Source organism: Heterodontus francisci, chromosome 6, assembly GCF_036365525.1.
Source record: "Heterodontus francisci isolate sHetFra1 chromosome 6, sHetFra1.hap1, whole genome shotgun sequence".
NCBI classification, from domain to species: Eukaryota; Metazoa; Chordata; class Chondrichthyes; order Heterodontiformes; family Heterodontidae; genus Heterodontus; species Heterodontus francisci.
Window position 1 is genome coordinate 131,775,877 of NC_090376.1, and position 18,787 is coordinate 131,794,663.

Here is an 18,787-nt window from a genome sequence, read left to right on the forward strand (position 1 = left end):
AGGCTGCATTGACCTTAATGACTGGGAGGAGCTTGCTGCCAACTGCTCAAAATGGCGACACCTTGTCCAGCAAGCTGCATTACACTTCGAGTCCCAACACCTTAATGAGGAGGCAGAGTGACAGCAGCAAAGACAGGGAAACAAATCCTGCACTCTGGAACCCACAACCTGCCCCACGTACTCAAAGATCTGCGGGTTGAAAATCGGCCTGCTCAGTCACATACGCGACCCTGCGTAGACATAGTCCTTGAAACGAGGGTCAGCTGACAGCTGTGCTAGTAAGTCAACAAATAGAGAAAAGATACAGGCACCAGGATTGCTGCGAAACTGCACTCATGGCATGCCGTATGCATGGACACAGACAGAAATTTGACCTTGCAGGACCTTTAGGCTTCCTGATGCCCCTCTTAGTCTTTCAAATGCTATGCTTTTTTTATATTGAATGAAGATCCCTGTTGGGTTCTGTCTGGTGTTCTTCCATGTTGAGATATGCTGCAATTGTTTTACATTGGAGTCATTCAGAGGTGACTTTAATTGAAACCTTGAAATGCAGACTATATTCAATTCACAAACACAGTGGGGTTTGATGCAAACCTATAATTTTCAGTAACGAATTGTCACTAATATTAATCCCTTTTGTACTGCTGTATCCACATTATCGAATCACAGTACAACCTTTAATGTAACTGGCAAGGTTCCAAATGACTTTCCTGGAAGTTTCTTCTGTGATAGTTTGCAAAGTAAATGTAACATGTCACAAAATTGGGCTCCATAGCACCTCTGGTGATGGCGCTATGAAAGCCCTGACCTGAGAAAAGTCACCAGGAACACTCCCGGCTACTTCTGGTGGCGAGTACTAACTGACAGGGCATGCGAGACATGCACTGGAAGCATGCAGAGTGCGCAGATCGAGGTATGCGCAGGTCCAGTTAATGCCCTCTCATAATCACTCCCAGCTGAACATGCAGGGCTGGATTCAAAAACGTCACAGAGCTGCCGTGATATTGAACGTGGCAGTTCATTTAAATGGCCAGGATGGACCGGCCCCCATCCACCCCCGGCAATGATGTGGAGGGGGCGCGAGGTCCGTCCCTGGCAATGGCGTCAGCTACCTTTGAGCAGGCGCTGATGCCATTTTTAAAGGGTTTCGAGCCCTGCATTGCAATTTGAAAATTTAAAGGAATAATGATTCTGAAAAATGAAATAATGTGATCCTGAACCTCTCCCCACCACCCCCCACCCCTCAAAACACTTACCTTGTGCTCCTGACCTTCCCCCCCACCCCCGCCAAAGCTGATCAGCTTTAAAATTTACCCCTTCCCACCACCCCATAAACCAATGGAATTACTTTGACCCTGCTCAACCCCCCCAACACCCACAGTGAGAAACTTACCTGCTCCCCGCTCCCCACCAGTGTTCCGCCTCAGATCCCCAGATTTTTATTTATTTAGAGATACAGCACTGAAACAGGCCCTTCAGCCCACTGAGTCTGTGCCAACCATCAACCACCCATTTATACTAATCCTACACTAATCCTATATCCCTACCACATCTCCACCTGTCCCTAAATTCCCCTCCCACCTACCTATACTAGGGGCAATTTATAATGGCCAATTTACCTATCAACCTGCAAGTCTTTGGAGGTGAGAGGAAACTGGAGCACCCGGCGGAAACCCACGCAGACACAGGGAGAACTTGCAAACTCCACACAGGCAGTACCCAGAATTGAACCCGGGTCGCTGGAGCTGTGAGGCTGCGGTGCTCACCACTGCGCCACTGTGCCGCCCAAGATGCACCAGTATTGTTCTGGGATGGACGGCGGGAGTGGTTAAGTAATCAATTCCTTTATTTGAATAAATTAAAATATTTAAATGGGGCTTCCGGCACTGAGCGCCCGGGGGGTGTGGGATGCTGCCACGAAGCTTCGCAACTGCCAGCAATATTGGGCCGGGCCTTCCTGGCTTCGAGGCCCGTTGGGGACCTCTGCCAAATGCATTTTCCGCCCCCCGCCACTACCAATGTCAAGGGGGCTGTAAAATCCAGCCCACGTTCAGCTCTGCAAAGGACCCCTCCCCCCACCACAATAGCACTCTTTAAAGAGCTAACCATCCAACTTAAAGGTGAAGTGTTTTTGACTTTCTTTTGCTGGTGCAGTGTTAATGAAAGTACAGTGTAAAATGTTATTGGAGGAGTTGGCAAACTTTTTTGTTTTAATGGAATTGATGCTGGATCCTCACAAGGGGATCGGAGGAGTTGTCAGACCTGTTAAGAGAAACCCTGCTTCAGTAATGGGGTCTATAGTTGCATTTGGTCTTGGAGAGAAGCATGATGTGGAAATGGAGCACAGGCACTGGAAGCAATATACAGAGGGAGGAGAAGAGCACTCAATAGAAGACCATTCCCACCATCGATCTTCAGCAGCATTTCTACCTTCACCACAGCCAGGAACATGATTTGAGGCACCTGTGTTTCAAAAAGGAGGTTGTGATAGACAGCACCATCTCCTACAACATGACCTCTAGCCTCACAGCTGGGCAAGGATGGCACTGCCAGTGGCCATCAAGATCCCCACCGCTAGGCCTGCGGATTCTCTCAGTCTGGAGCAGCTGACATCTGCAATATCTCACAGTTCACCACTCATCTTTGCATCAGGGAGATCACAGAGCCCTGTAAAGAACGAGTGGGGTCTTCATAGTCTTCTCATTGATCAGAGAGAAGCAGGATGAGTGGGTACACGAATTTGCCAGGCTGGCGGTATTCCCAGTGGGGCAGGGAGCCATTGACTGCATGCACATGGCTCTGCAGGCCTGCCTGTTAACGGGGAGATGTACCGCAAAGGGTTCCACTCTATCAATGTCCAGTTGGTGTGTGACCATGACGAGAAGAGTCTCTCGGTCAATGCCTGCTATCCTGGCAGCAGCCATGATGCCTTCATCCTGCGTCAGTCAGCTGTACCCACCATATTTGGCCCACCACGAAGAACCACAGGCTGGCTGCTGAGTGACAACCAATGTACACCTGGCTAATGACACCCTGCCACCACCTGACCAGGCGAGGACAATGTTCCTATAATCTGAGCCATGCAACATCAAGAAATGTCTTGGAGTAAACCATTGGCATCCTGAAGCAACATTTCCACTGCCTGGACCATGAGGGAGTTGGGGGGGGCGTCTCCCTCAGGTACTCCCCCTCCAGTACCCCCCCTCCAGTACTGACCGATCATGTGTCCACGTTTGTTGTTGTCTGCTGTGTCCTCCTTAATATAGCTATCATGAGGGTGCAGCACTTGTCACCCCGCATTTGCAGGCCATCTTGGGAGGAGGAGGAAGTACAGGAGGCCATGAAGAGACATCTGGAACCCCTTTGATCTGGACAGCTGTCCGTGAGTGGATGCTGAGACTCCGGTTCCCCTAAGATGACATCCCAACATCACAGTTTCTCCCCAATTCTCCACCTTTCAAACCATTTGCTATATGCCATCAAAGTGTCCTGTTGGCCAAAATACTGAAATAAAAGCCATCAACAACAAAAATTCCATCACAACTTTATCCAACAGCACTTCCAATAATCCATACTAACCTGAACTATTCACCCTTGTGGATTCCATTAGTGCCTGTCTTTCAAGTGCCTTTGCCTGGCCTTGTGCTACTATGCAGTGCTACCCCAGCGGCTGCAGCATGACTGGTGGAAGGCTGCTGACTTTCAGTGGGGAAGGCTGCAGATGGTCTTGCAGGACAACCTCAAGCAGCTCTGGGCCTTGAGGACCCAGCTTCGGGCTGCACGACCTTGGCACAGGCAGCAGCAGTCTGGGCTGACTGGGTTGAGAGGCACCAGCAGGGGCACTGGCGAAGTGGTGGGAGCACGAATGCTGTCATCCTGAGAGAGGACAGCAGGTTTGTGCACCACAGAGATACAGCTATCTGCCTGGGCGGCACCTCAGCAATCCTGGTAATCTGTTGGAGGACAGATTGCTGAACTGCTGTGAAAGCCCACTTGCCCCTTTGAGCACTGGTATCCGCAGCCATGCTGGCAGCACTCTGAGCCTGCATGGCAACAAGCATAGATCTCATGACATCAGTCTGTGCTTCCACTGCAGCGCTGAGACATCGGATGGTTTCCGCCTGTGCTGCAGTAGAAGCTGAGACATCAGCCACCAGACCCTGCATCACAGATGGGTCCCCCAGTGCTGCCATGGAGCTTTCCACCACTTCCAGGTAAAGCCCTGTGCCAAGTGGGAGCTGGACTCCCCTATGCTCCTTGCACTGACAACAGACACTGTGGCAGGCTCACCAATGCACCAAACATTGCTGTATGCATGCCCTTCAGTGTTCTCCTGTACGCTGCCCCATCAAAGTCCCATCAATGTCTTCATCTGAGTCCTCTGCAGCAGAACTTGTGTGTGACTTCACCCTCCGGTGAGCTGGCACATGAACTATCCTCTCCCCAAGCCTTGCTGCTGCCCACTCACACCTGTGACTCACCATATGCTGATTCCAACTCTAAACTTCATGAAGTGCCAATTCTGAGCTGGTGGCTGCAAGTCAGATCAATTGATGGTGCTTCTTCATCAGAGGCCAGGTGCAGGCTGCACACTGTTATGTGTACTTCCTTTTTTTTGTTAATTTTGAGAATTTGTGTTTTAGAACTTAAAATTACTCCATTAGATGGGTTTTTACCAGGGTCACAGAGGTCTGGCTTTGAAAACAAACAGTTACTGGAAGGCACCTGTTTTTAAATAATTACCCATCAGGGGTTGTTTTTGACTTGGAGAAGATGTTTACAGAGAAGTGACAGGTCAAGATTTATAGAGGTCAAGAGGCTTGACTTCTGGAACTTTTTTGATTTCACTTTGAATTGTGTCAGACAGTTGGGGATGAACAGTGGTTTGAAAAGCAATTGGAGAAAACTTTCCAAGAAGAACAAACCATCCCAACTCAGTTTGTTCCAGCAGTTTGGAAAAAGCCTGCCAGCTTTCCATCTCTTGAGGAGCTAAAAAGAAAGGGTAAAAAGCAGACTGAAACTGTGGCTGCATTCCTCCTGTAAGGCCTGTGTCTGAAACCTTTGTTGTTGCATTTCTTTGGAAGCCTACCCAAACTGATCTTCAATATTACCTGAAAAGAACTGTTCTGGGAAGATCCCAGTGACTGTCATCTATACGCATTTGGGACACCAAACCAAAACAATGGACACCTTTCCATATATTCTCTTTCTTCTTCAAGAATTAGCAAGTATTTAAGGCAAGTGTTTGTGTCTATTTTTGTAATAGTGCTCTAAAACGCAAATCCCTTTATTTTTCTGGTTAACCGGTGTATGTATATGTGTGAGTGTAAGGGGCTAAGGTAAAAAGAGAACTTTAATATTTCAATCTGTGTGTTTATCCTTTACTTCATTACTGGTTAAGACTTGTTTTATAATAAACTGATAATTTTGTTGTTTTATTAAAGAAACCTGGTTGATGCATTTTATTCTGTGATAAAAATAGAGTATGTGATTGACCGTATCGGTAAGTGGGAAAGAAATTTAAATATATGTTGTGACCAGTGAAGAAGTGGAACTAAAATAAACAGTGCACTCCTCCTACCTTGGTCGTAACAACACTAAAATCATTGAAGTGAGGAAGCAGCACAAAGTTTACATGCTGCCTGCCTCAACCAGACTTGGTGTAAGGTAATTATACATTGCGGCCCCCGCGCCCAAAAATGGGTCTTAACAACTTTTTCTCCCATAGATTTTAGGTTCAATTTGGTTGCTGGTACCTAAATTGAATTTAGCCAAGCAATGTAATGATTTGTCTTCACACTAAATACACGAATTGCAACAGTGTGAAACAAAATAAAAAAGTTCCCAGGTAATCCATCAAACATCCTGGGAGCTTTATTTTCAGTTTAATGTTAAATTATAATGCTGTTCAAGTGCAATTGGGTGGATTTTTACAAGTATCTGTCAGGCACTTATTAAGGAAATATGTTACCCTAGCTAAAGTCTGCAGGCCCAAGAAGAACAGAACCTCATCTTTTAATTCAGCACTTTACAGCCTTCTGGGTTCAACATCAAGTTCAACAATTTCAGATCATAACTACTGTGCCCATTTTGTTCAGACAGCACTTGTTGGTTATGATTCTGCTGTTGTCATTTACACCTCCCTAGACCTATCTTTTGTTTCTATACCTGTCCCATGGCCACCCGTTTTTGCCTTGCACCATCATCCCTTTTGTCATTTAATTTCTCCTATCATAGACCTTCCCTTTTGATTTCCCCGCCACCCATCACCACCACCACCCTCCGCTTTCCCTGCCTCTGTACTTGATTAAAACCTATTACATCTCTGACGTCTTCCAGGTCCAATGAAATGAGGTTGACCTGAAATGTTAACTCTGTTTCTCTCTCCACAGATGCTGCCTGACCTATTGAGGTATTTCCAGCATTTTCTGTTTGCTTTTCAGATTTCCAGCATCTGCAATATTTTGCTTTTCACCTAAGTTATACTGCCAGCATCATGTAACTCTAGGAAAATGCAGGTCTGAACTATTATCGTCTTGCCTCTGAGTCACAAGTTTCTGGGTTTAAGTCCCACTCCAGGACTTCAACACAAAAATCAAGACTGGCACTCCAGTGCAGTACTGAGGGAGTGCTGCACTGTCGGAAGTGCCAACATTTGGATGAGGTGTTAAACCGAGGCCCCATCTCCCCTCTCAGATGGATGTAAGAGATCTCATGGCACTATTCTAAGAGGAGCAGGGGAGTTATCCTCAGTCTCCTGGCCAATGTTTATCCCTTAATCAACATCACATAAACAGATTATCTGGTCAATATCACATTGCTGTTTGTGGGAGCTTGCTGTGCACAAATTGGCTGCCGCTTTTCCTACATTACGACAGTGATAACACTTCAAAAGTACTTCATTGGCTGTAAACTACTTTGAGATGTCTGGTGGTTGTGAAACTGAAAGCTTGCAATTGTTTCATTCCTTACATATTTGATCCTACAGGTCCATTTAGTAATGAGCCTTGATAGACTTCAAAAATAAGATTTTATCAGCAGATGTGCATAGCACAGAATTTCCACTTCACAGGAAATCAACGTTGGATGAATAATAAAATATGTAATCAGCATCTTTTCTGATTTATTCTGATTTAAATGCATACCTTGACCTAATTCAGTTGGTATATCATTTGATGTATTTAAAACATTCAACGTTGCAGTTTTAAAAATTTTATTCAAATTCCTAATCTCTAGAGATATCTATGAATTAAAAAGACTACCATCATGAATAAATAAATTCTGAATTAACATACTTTACAGATACTCTTGTGTTTAAATCTCATTTCTATTTGCGCACGATATTTCTTAAAATGCATTTCCTTAATTTTATTATTTACCAATCATACAACCTGTAAAAGGCAATCATTTTGTTTCATTCATTCTTGGGATGTGAGTGTCACTGGCAAGACCAGCAGTTATTGCTCATTCCTAATTATCCTTGAGCCACCGCCTTGAACCGCTGCAGTCCATGTGGCATAGGTACACCAACAGTGCTGTTAGGGAGGGGATTTCAGGACTTTTGACCCAGAGACAGAGTAAGAACGGTGATATATTTCCAAGTCAGGGTGGTGTGTGGCTTGGAGGGGAAGATGCAAATCTTGGTGTTTCCAAGCATCTGCTGCCCTCGTCCTTCTAAGCAGTAGAGGTCATGGGTTTGGAAAGCGTAGTCAAAGGAGCCTTGGTGAGTTGTTGCAGTGTATCTTGTAGATGGTACACAATGCAGCCAGTGTGCACTGGCGATGGAAGGGAATAAATGTTTAAGGTAGTGGATGGGGTGCTGATCCAGGTAAGTGGAGAGTACTCCCTCACACTCCTTCATTATCTGAGGAGTTGCGAATGGTACTGACCAGCGTGTAATCATCAGTTAACATCCCCACTTCTGACCTTATGACGAAGGGAAGGTCATTAATGAAGCAACTGAAGATGGTTAGGCCTAGAACCCCACCCTGAGGAACACCTGCATTGATGTCCTGGGGCTGAGATGATTGACTTCCAACAACCACAACCATCTTCCTTTGCACTAGGTATGAATCCAACCTGTGGAGAGTTTTCTCCCAATTCCCACTGATTTCAATTTTGCGAGGGCCCCTTGATGACACCCACACTCGGTCAAATGCTGCCTTGATGTCAAGGGCAGTCACTGTCACCTCATCTCAGATTGTTTCAAATCAGAATTTTAAATATTGTGCTCAAGATGACAATAGTACATGCCAAGGATTGGAGTATTTATCTACTTTTGGTCCATTGTGTCATCACCATGAGGATCATGCTCAGATACAGGAGGGGATCAGATACAACATAAAGCCCCCTCCACACTCCTGCTATCAAAGGACACCCTGTACTTGCACCTACACCTGGAAAGCATGGCCAGAATTCTGTTGGCGCGGCAGGGGCCTGATGACTGGCCTGAAAGCCAGAGGCAACCCTGCCTTGGCTGTTTGTGGGCACCCCCGGTCGCATTTTTCGGACATCCAGCAACTACTTACTTCTCGTCAGGGCTCCTGTCCCTTTAAAGGACGGGCACCAGCTCCCAGGAGCTGCTGGGCAATCAGAGGGCTGACAGCCTAGTAGTCTCAGCAGCGGTGAGCGGTGGCCATTGTTGGGACTGCATCTAGAAGAGAAGACGCCATAGGAGCAGGCTGCCCTCTCAACCAGGTAAGTGGTATCTGGGGGCGTTGGAGCCAGTCAGGCAGGCCCTGGTGAGATGGGGGGGGTGGGGTGGGGGGTTGGTGAGGGCAGGGACGGGGTTTGCTGTGGGGGCGACCATTGTCGCCGTGAGGCTGCTCCCTGGGCCACAGAGTGCCTGAAGAAGAGGGTGCCCCCAGGGTTCACTAGGTGGTATTCCCTCATGCTGGAAGGCCAACCTGCGGTGGCGATAAGAGGCCCTTAATTGGCCACTTAAGTGGCACAATTGGCTTCTGGGAGGGCTGTCCTCCACCTTCCCCACCGCTGGCAAAATTACATGGTGGTGGAAGGATGACGGGCACTCCCCGCACCCCCCAACACCCCCAGCTTTCCCTTGCCATTTTACAGGACCCCACCACCTCCCAGCCCAACTGTGGAGGGCTGGTAATAACAGCCTATATTTCAATATAGCAGAAGCCCTAGGGAACTTTACGAAGTGTGGGATCAGGCACTAGCGGGAGTTTGGGAGAAGCTGAAGAGAGTGTACGAAGTGTAGCTTTTCAACAGCCTTTTGAAACTGAGAAAATATTTTGCAGGAAGAGGGCTTTAGGAAGGGAATTCCAGAGTAGGGCAGTGAGGAACCTTTGCTGCAGATGAAGAAGAATGCACAGAACCCTAAAGCAGTAGAAAAGCAGAGACAGCGAGCCATGGTGTAAAATTGGATGTTGGAGAATTGGTCTGAAGATACCTTAAAGAAAAAAAAATTGCATTTGGCTTTGAAATCGTACTTGCACTACATTTACTACACCAGCCATGCTTACGGACATTTTAAGTGAGATCACATGATCCTGAATAATGCACTTGGTGCAACACTGAGTTGAGACTTACCAAACTTGGCTTTAGGGCCTTGTATTTCTCAAAAGAGAGGAGACTCACTGCTGTCAGCTTGGGCTGGATGTGTACTTGGAAACCAGAGTGAAAGTGAACTATCCTGTAATTAAGAATCCTGTCTCTTAAATGTAGTGGGTCAGCTTGCACAAAGGAAGTTACGTATAACCAGATATTGCTATAAGAGGGCTAACTATACATTATAGTGCAGAAATTAGATTGCTTGAATAAAGTGTTCCCCTAAAATCGGCAGTATCAAGCTATTTTAACTAAAGCATGATGGAAAATAACATACTTTAACTATTTAGTGTGTTTGCTGATATACTTCCGTATAAAATTACAAAGCCAATTTCAATAGTTGAACAGCTATTAACTTGATATCACATCATTACAAAGGCGCATTGTTGCTCCAATAAAGTTGTTTAGAAAGATTTTTCTATTTATTGATAATTAATGGGCTGTCATTCTCATCATTTATTTTGAAGCATGAGTGTTTTTTTCCTCTCCAATATAATGACAATACTCTTGTCTGTAAGGGTTGAAGAGTTTAAATGCCAGTAAGATATTCTGGTAATTTTCTAAAGTACATCACTACATATTCAGATTTGAACACAAGATGGCAGTGTTTGTATATAGCTGATGTAACTTCATTCTGTAATGGCTGGCAGAAGTCTCCCAATTCCTTGGACAATACCTTCATGTGTAAATGGCAGTGGTACATCTGCCCACTTCCCCTGATGCCAAAGATTTTATTTTCCTCCCCTTTGAATCTTCTTTTGTTTTCCCCTACCGTGTCATCTCCCCATGCCAGGGATAACAGAGGGTTTAATGCTGCAGGAGTTGCTAAGACTTCCTTTACCAGCACCTACAGTTATGACCAGGTGAGAAAGAGGTCTAAGGTTCCCTTTCAGCCTTCACATGGTCTTACCGTAACAGGGTTTAATTTTAAACACACTGTTTTTAGCTCCCCCTTGGTGAATCTTTGTTCACTGCTTTCCAATTATAAGGCAAAGAAACCAGCACAAACAGACTTTCTTAGGTTTAAAGAAGAAAAGTTGAAATTTATTAAACTTAAACTCTAATTTGGTTAATGCCTACAGATACACGATGCGCCCACACTATCATGCATATGTGATACAGGCATGCAGATAGAGACAGAACAGAGCAGAAGAAATAAGGTGGAAAAGTTTGAGGCAATATCTGAAGAATTGTTATTACGGTTCTTCGAGCTCACTGTAGAGTCCTTTATTGTAGGTAGATCTTGCTTTTTGTTGAGGCCCAGTATTCTTCTTAAACCTTTTTCGCTGTGGGAGACTTTTCTATCTTGGGGTTAATGTGTCTTCAGTGGATTCAGAGGCTTGTGAGAAAGAGATGGGAGCAGACAGGAGAGATCTTCTCAGTCCAGGAGCAAACAGGCACTCTGAGTTCAAACTCTCTGTGGCAGGTTCAAAAGAAAATACTAGAGCAGCCAGTTAGTCATGTGACCAGCTGGTCTAACCAGTCCTGGCCCTTGTTCACTGTATCCTCCTTAGCAGGCCCTGGAATTTGCTTCCTCACTTTCGATGTCTGTTAGTATGGAAATGTTTTTTTCCAGCCATGGCAGATCTGTTTAACAAGTCATTTCCTCGCTCCAACAACAGTTTAAAATCAATGTTCATGACAAAATTAGTGTGCGTCATTCTTGGCAGGTGGGGGACTAGCATGACACCTACTATCATAGCTGAAAGGAAAATGTGCTGATCAAAACTTCTCAGTCACTATATTGACTGCCATAATTGGTAAAAATTCGCCTAAAAATGGGAACAGCGACATGGACAAGATAAACTGTTTAAAATACTTGTCCTCAGCTGCCTTGAATGAGCAGTTTTATAAAACCTAGTGGAAATGACTGTTACTATCTAGTCATTTGTCTAACATTTAGGATTATGTCACCAGGTCCTCTATCTTAAACTGTTATACTTTGGAAGAATACTACTGTAATATTACTAGAAGTGAAATATGATGCCTCATTTACCTTCAATAGCTACTTGCTGAAATGGGAACTTAGTTTTTGGCCTTGTAAGATGTGCAAAACCAACAACTTTTAGTCTCTTACTCACAGCTAAGGATAAAAGGCATGAACCAGAGCATCAAACACTGCCCAGCTGCACCTGTCTCTCCCCATTCCATTTATCTTTTCCAGCTGTGTTGCCCCATTTCTGTCCCGAGTATTTGTCCCTCACGAGTTGTAGTGAATCTATAAAGTATTGATAATCACACTTGATGTCCTGATTAGAAACATCTTTGTAAATAAGGGGCCTGAGTGGAAGTTCGTGGCTCCTGTTGGTTTAGTGCATCATTCTTGTGTGACTGTCGCCTGCTGTCTTAGTTTACTCTTCTTTCAATGTTACCACTGTTTGCTTTGCTCTTACCTGGCATGCTTGATCCTGCTACAGTGCTGCTGTTGTGATAATGTAGTGTGCTGTTGGTCTTTCTTTCTCCTCTCATTTATGTTTGCTTTTTCCCCCTTGCATGTTGTAGCTTTTACTAAAAAGAATTCAAAAATAAAGATTCAAATAAATTACATTAAATGTAGTCTGGGCACAGACATTTGCTGTGACATAAAGCTCTGCTTCTGTCATACCATGAAAGGATAGCATTCTTCAGAGGCAGGAAATAGGAGTGCTGCAAAATATTTAGTCCCAGACTGCCTCTGACTGGCAGTTTTAAATCATAACCCACAGTAACAAAAGGAGAGAGGGCTGCTAATGCATTATTTTCTAACATTTAGACCCATGAGGCCATTCAGTATATCACTGTTCCTTTTTAAGATAATTAAAATGTCATGAAAAGATACAGAAAATAATCAAAAAGGCTAATGGGACGCTGGACTTTATATCTAGAGCACTAGAATACAAGGGGGAAAAAGTCATGCTTCAGCTACACAAAGCCCTGGTTTGACCACACCTAGAGCACTGTGAGCAGTTCTGGGCATCAATCTTAGGAAGGATGTATTGGCTTTGGAGGGAGTGCAGTATAGTTTTATTAGAATGATACCTGGACTTCAAGGGTTAAGCTACAAGGAGTGATTAAACAAACTAGCGCTGTATTCCCTGGAAGGTTAAGGGATGATTTGATCAAAGTTTTCAAGATATTAAGGGGAACAGATAGGCTAAGTTGAGAGAAACTTTCTGCTAGTTGGGGAGTCTAGAATTAGGGGCATAGTTTAAAAATTACAGCCAGACCTCACAGGAGTGATATTAGGAAAAATTTCTGCACACAAAGTGTGGTAGAAGTTTGGAACTGTCTTCCACAAGCAGAAATTGATGCTGGATCAATTATTAATTTCAAATCTGAAAATGATAGATTTTTGTGAACCAAAGGTGTTAAGGAACATAGGACAAAGGTGAGTGTATGGCGTTAGGCCCTAGATCAGCCATGAATTCATTGAATGGCAAAACAGGCTCGAAGGGTTAAATGGCCTCCTCTTGTTCCTATGTTTAGCCATTTTTGTAACTTAGCAAATTACAACAGGATTGTATTGAGTTACATCTGGTCAGACAGGGTCAAGCTACTGTGAAAAGGTAAGGGAAAAGATCTTGAGCTGAATACTTACCAACATTCAACAGCATAGTTTACTATATAATTATTTCGTGCAAGTTATTAATGTTGCACTGCTAAGCAAGAAAACATTGAATGAAATTGAAGAGCGATGTGGTTTGAATGCTGATAAATGACATGCTATAAGAGTTAACACAGAATTGAGTAGTTTTAATGGAAATGCCTGTTGACAATTAAAATGGAGCCAGCCAGATATCTGGCTAGACAATCCCACACTTCACCAGACTGTGGTAGATCATGAGAAATGTCTGTTGGCAGTGCCTTATGTTAAGAGGAGTTATGTTGCTGGTGACAGTTGTGCTTTGTTTGTTAAAGGTGGCACTGCAGCACAGTGTGGTGACTGTGGAAAGTTTACAAAAGAGGCCACCTCACCCTCCCTGTTTGAATTTCTCAAATCAGATTTCCGCCCCTCTCGCAGCACTAATCAAAGTCATGAAGGACACTTGATCTGACTTCATTCTCCCTCTCCATTGTCCTTAATCTCTTTGCAGTCTTTGATGCTGTCAATCACACAGTCTCCTCCAATGCCTCTACTCCATTGTCCAGCTCCATGGGAACACCTTGCTTGCTTAACCTATTGTTGCCAGAACATCTCCAGTAATAGCTTCTCTTCCCACCCCTGCATGGTTATCACAGGTATTCCTCTAAAAAATCATTATTGGCTCCTCTTCTTCCTTATCTACATGTCCCATATCTTCACCACTGAATCCATCACCCTTCCTGGTCACTGTCTTGGGCTGAACCACAATCTTCATGAACATGGAGTCCTGGTTGGCCCTGAGCTAAGCCATACACCTCATAACTTGTCCATCAAAAAGGCTGCTTTCTTCCAGCATCACCTGCTCCATCCCTATGTCAGTCCATTTGCTGCTGAAAGTCTCTCTCATGCTTTTGTCACCTCCAATTACTCCAATTGTTTCTCGATCCACTTCCCATCTTTCACCTTCCATAAGCTTCAGCTAATTCAACAGTCTGTTACCCATCTCCTATCCCACAGCAAGTCACACTTGGCCATGACCCCTGGCTGCACTGACTCCCCCACAACCTCGCATAAAATTCTCATCCTTGTGTTTAAATCCCTCCATGGTCTTGACCATCCCTATAAGATTCTGCAACTTCTCCACACACCCAACTCTCTGTCCCTCTGACTCCAGCCTCTTGCTCATCCTCCCTGCTCAACCCCATTCACACTAACATTAGCGACCTGTGCTATTAGCAGCTTAGGTTCCGATCTCTGGAATTCTCCCCTAAATCTCTCCTCCCTTCTATCTTCCTAATCTCCTTTAAAAACCTTTTTAAAACCCATTCTTTGAACAAGCCTCTGGCCACCCCTCCTAATTGATCCTCCTTTGGCTTGGTGTCCATTTTCCTTATAGCTCTGTGGAGCATCTTAGGATATTTTGCTATGCTGAAGGTAGTTTATAAATGCTGCTACTCATTCGCAAGAAAATGACAATGATCTTGCAAAGACAAAAGATAAAGGATGTAACTGAATTAAGCTAAAAATGGGTGTTGTGTTCATTATCCTTGACATACTAGATATCCGGGCAAATACAAATGCAAATACGCAAGGATGTAGGGAGCGATGGCCAGTTTATGAGAGTAGTTTAATATGTGGTAGCTAAAGATTAGAAAGAATAAAAGCCCAAAAATGTATGTGCCTTCTTTGGAGCTTGGGACTGAGTAGGGGAACTTCACTTTGCATTAAAACAAGCTGTTGCAGCTGTGGCAGAGCTTAGTATCGATCAAAATGGAAAGTACAGTGATCCATTCCCCAATACTAACATTGCGCATCTGATGAGCACAAAAATCCCATAGACAAGTTTAAAGGGTAATAGTGTACATAATTAAATGGGTTTGAGAGGATTGTGAGTGCAATTATCACTTTAATTGCTTTTACATGTAAGCGGCGCTTGAGATGGCTTGGCCATGTGAGCTGCATGGAAGATGGCAGGATCCCCAAAGACACATTGTACAGCGAGCTCGCCACTGGTATCAGACCCACCGGCCGTCCATGTCTCCGTTATAAAGACGTCTGCAAACGCGACATGAAATCGTGTGACATTGATCACAAGTCGTGGGAGTCAGTTGCCAGCATTCGCCAGAGCTGGCGGGCAGCCATAAAGACAGGGCTAAATTGCGGCGAGTCGAAGAGACTTAGTAGTTGGCAGGAAAAAAGACAGAGGCGCAAGGGGAGAGCCAACTGTGCAACAGCCCCAACAAACAAATTTCTCTGCAGCACCTGTGGAAGAGCCTGTCACTCCAGAATTGGCCTTTATAGCCACTCCAGGCGCTGCTTCACAAACCACTGACCACCTCCAGGCGCGTATCCATTGTCTCTCGAGATAAGGAGGCCCAAAAGAAAAGAAACATGTATAGTATAGTTTAAAACCAATGTAGTTGAGAAAAATGTGAATTTACTTGTTTTGAAATGCAACACCTTGAGGTACATGGATTCCAGTTCCTTGAAGATCTCTATAAGGGTTATTAACAGCTAAACTAATATGCACAATACAGAGCAAACTATATACAGAACCTTTGTCCAGGGTGTTACATTGCAGAGTGACTATGGCTTCTAGTCACATGACTACATCCTGGTACTTAGCTCATTAGCATACTGAGTTCTTAAAGGTACAACACTCTTAAAGCGATCATACAACAAATTCTATGTTTTTTTTCAAAGACTGTTTTATAAACACTTATTCAAACACCGTCAAAATACTCACCTGGTGTTCTGTTCTTAATTTTTAAGTCATCAGAGTTTTAAAATGAAAGTTACGTAGCTTTTTGTTAAAGTGAAAGCATGAACATTTGTTTGCCAGTCTCAATAAATGTTAATGAAGAGTTCTTTGCTGCTTAATCTTTCAAAAGCTCCTTACTTCAATTTAATTTTAGCCTACTACATCTTTTGTATGATGTGATATGATGTCTAGTTTGGCTCTCCGTTCAATGGCTTCCCGAGATGCTAAGTGGAGAAATGAGGTACCTCCCACAACAGATCTTAGTGGGCAGATTGATGTGATGTGTTCCATGGTCTGGGACTCATGGCCACAATCACACTTCAGGTCCCTCATCTTTTATTTATGAAGCAGGTGGCTGCATCGTCCATGCTGTGTGGATTCAGTAGAGTACAGTCCACTGTCTTTGAAAGAAGTTGAAGCCAGGATCCTCTGCTGTTGGGTCAGTGATAAGATATTGGTTCTTTATGCTGCATGTGTTCCACAATTCTGTCCATCTGGATAGGGAGTTGATACCAGCTGCAAGAATATTAACTGCTGTTTCCCAGAATGGCCAGTGCAATTTTGAACACTTTCTTGGTGGATTTTTCAAATCTTCGTGAATGGGAAGGTCAGAGTTGTTCATGACTTTTTCCACCTCACGGAGTGCAAGGTGTTGCAGCGGGGAAATATGGAACAGCACCGGGAGTCACTCAGTCGGAGTGAACTTAAGTGTCCCTGACACTGTCCTCATGGTGACATTTAGCTGCGTGTCCTCAATCTTTGTATGGTGGCTTGCTGGGCCATAAGGCAGAGCAACATTCTTCAGCTGAGTAGACTGGGGTCACTGTTGTGGTGTGGCCGACAGTGGTAACTACAGAGAGGTATCCGTGTGATCCGCCACAGGGAAGGTCACCACACGAGTCCTCCCCGTGGCTAAACAGCTGCTACTGGAATCACAATGTGGATTCCATCCATCAAGAAGCACAGTGGACATGATTTTCACAGCAAGACAACTCCAAGAAAAATGTAGGGAGCAGCAGCAACCTTTATACATGGCCACCTTTGACCTCACAAAGGCCTTCGAACTCTATCAACTGGGAGGGATTATGGCACTTCCTCCTCAAATTTGGCGGCCCGGAGAAATTCGTCACCTGCTGCACGATAACATGTAAGCTGTGGTGTGAAGTGGGGAAATGATGACAATCTACATGTGGTCTCCCTGTGGACGATAATTCATTGAGAAGCAACCAGCTAATGTCATGAAAAAGACAAGTGAATGCCCAAAAGTGGACCTTCATTCTGAAAAGCATGAAAGCAATTTTAGTCTATAAACAGGTTTTCAAACTTTTCTATCCATGGTATAATGCATAGCATGGGGGCTAAGGACATTAGCCAATAAAATAATTGAGTTACGGAAATATAGCAACATTGACATTTATATTCAGCAGTTCAACTCAGTAACGTCTGCAGAGTTTGTAATGACTTTTTTAAAATAAAAGATACAGTGGAGTGTATTATACTGAAAGAAAAATACTTTCTGATTGGCAAGGGTTACCAAGGACATTGCCTCTGGAATTCTGACCTGTCTGTGTGAAATAAATATTAATACCTCACATTTGAAATAGATGTGTGTGTGGAGGGATTTAAAATTTTATTTTCCACGAGTAGCTTAAGCATTGATCCCGAGCTCACACAAAGTGTCCAACCTGTTCCCCAGCATTCAGTTTCTAATTGCATCTCTTCCCTGCAGCCCGTGGGACTAAAAGCATCTGCTTTCTCAGGTAGGGGGGAAGCCAATGTGGGAGACTCAAGCTGTGAACTACACTTCAAAATGTCAGCGAGATTATATAGAGTCCCTAAAACTAAGGTGAGCCATTGAGTTCCAGGAGATTTACTGGGTTGGATAAATCCCCTTGGACCAGAGACCCTGCAGGGAACAATTATCCTCTTGAACTAGAATTTAGGTGTTACATTAATATCTATGGTATTTCACAGTCATGGGGAATAAACAGAAATTAACTCAAATGCATTCAAGCCTGTCTATAAATTTAACTTGAGACTTTCTAAGATGGTCTTTGTAGATTGATAGTCCTGAATTATTGGTCGAAGTTGGAATTAATGTTGATGTTGGATCCTTCTCCTTCGGCAGTCCCTCAGTATTGAGCATGACTTGATTCCACTCCGGTTCAATGGGTTCTGAGATGACTGATAAGTCCAATGCACAATCTGCAGACTCTGCCACATGAGGGGCAGGTGGTGCTTGAACAGTCAGGTAGATGAGTAGTTTGGAGGTTTGTGCACTCCCTCCGATGCCTCAGCTTCGCCTCCGCCTGTTCCCAATGAAGTCCTTCGAGGTGTAAATGTCTTCCTGAATGAACTTTTTCCATCTAGGACGGTCACGAACCAGCGACTCCCATGGGTTGATGGGGATGTTCGATCCCTTCAGGGACACTTTGTGGACATCTCTAAAGCGTTTCCGCTGTCCTGGGAGTCTCCTGCCACGACCAAGTTCTGAGTAGAATAGCTGCTTCGGGAGTCTGATGTCAGGCATGCAAACAACATGTCCCGCCCAGCAGAGCTGGTTTTGAGTGATTAACGCCCCGATGCTGGGCAGGTTGGCTTGGGAGAGGATGCTACTGTTGGACCACCTTTCTTGCCACCCGATTTGGAGGATCTTGCGGAGGCACCTCTGGTGGTACTTCTCCAGTGCTTTGGAGTTCCTGCTGTAGGTTGTCCAAGTATCCAAAGCATGTAGGAGCACAGGGATCACTGCTGGTAAACTATGATATTAGTTATGGGTTTGACATCCTGATCCTCAAGTATTTTCTTCCTCAGTAGGCCGAAGGCTGAGCTGGCATATTGGAGGCGATGATGAATCTCGTCTGGGGCTTCTGGCACAGGGCCAAAAAGGC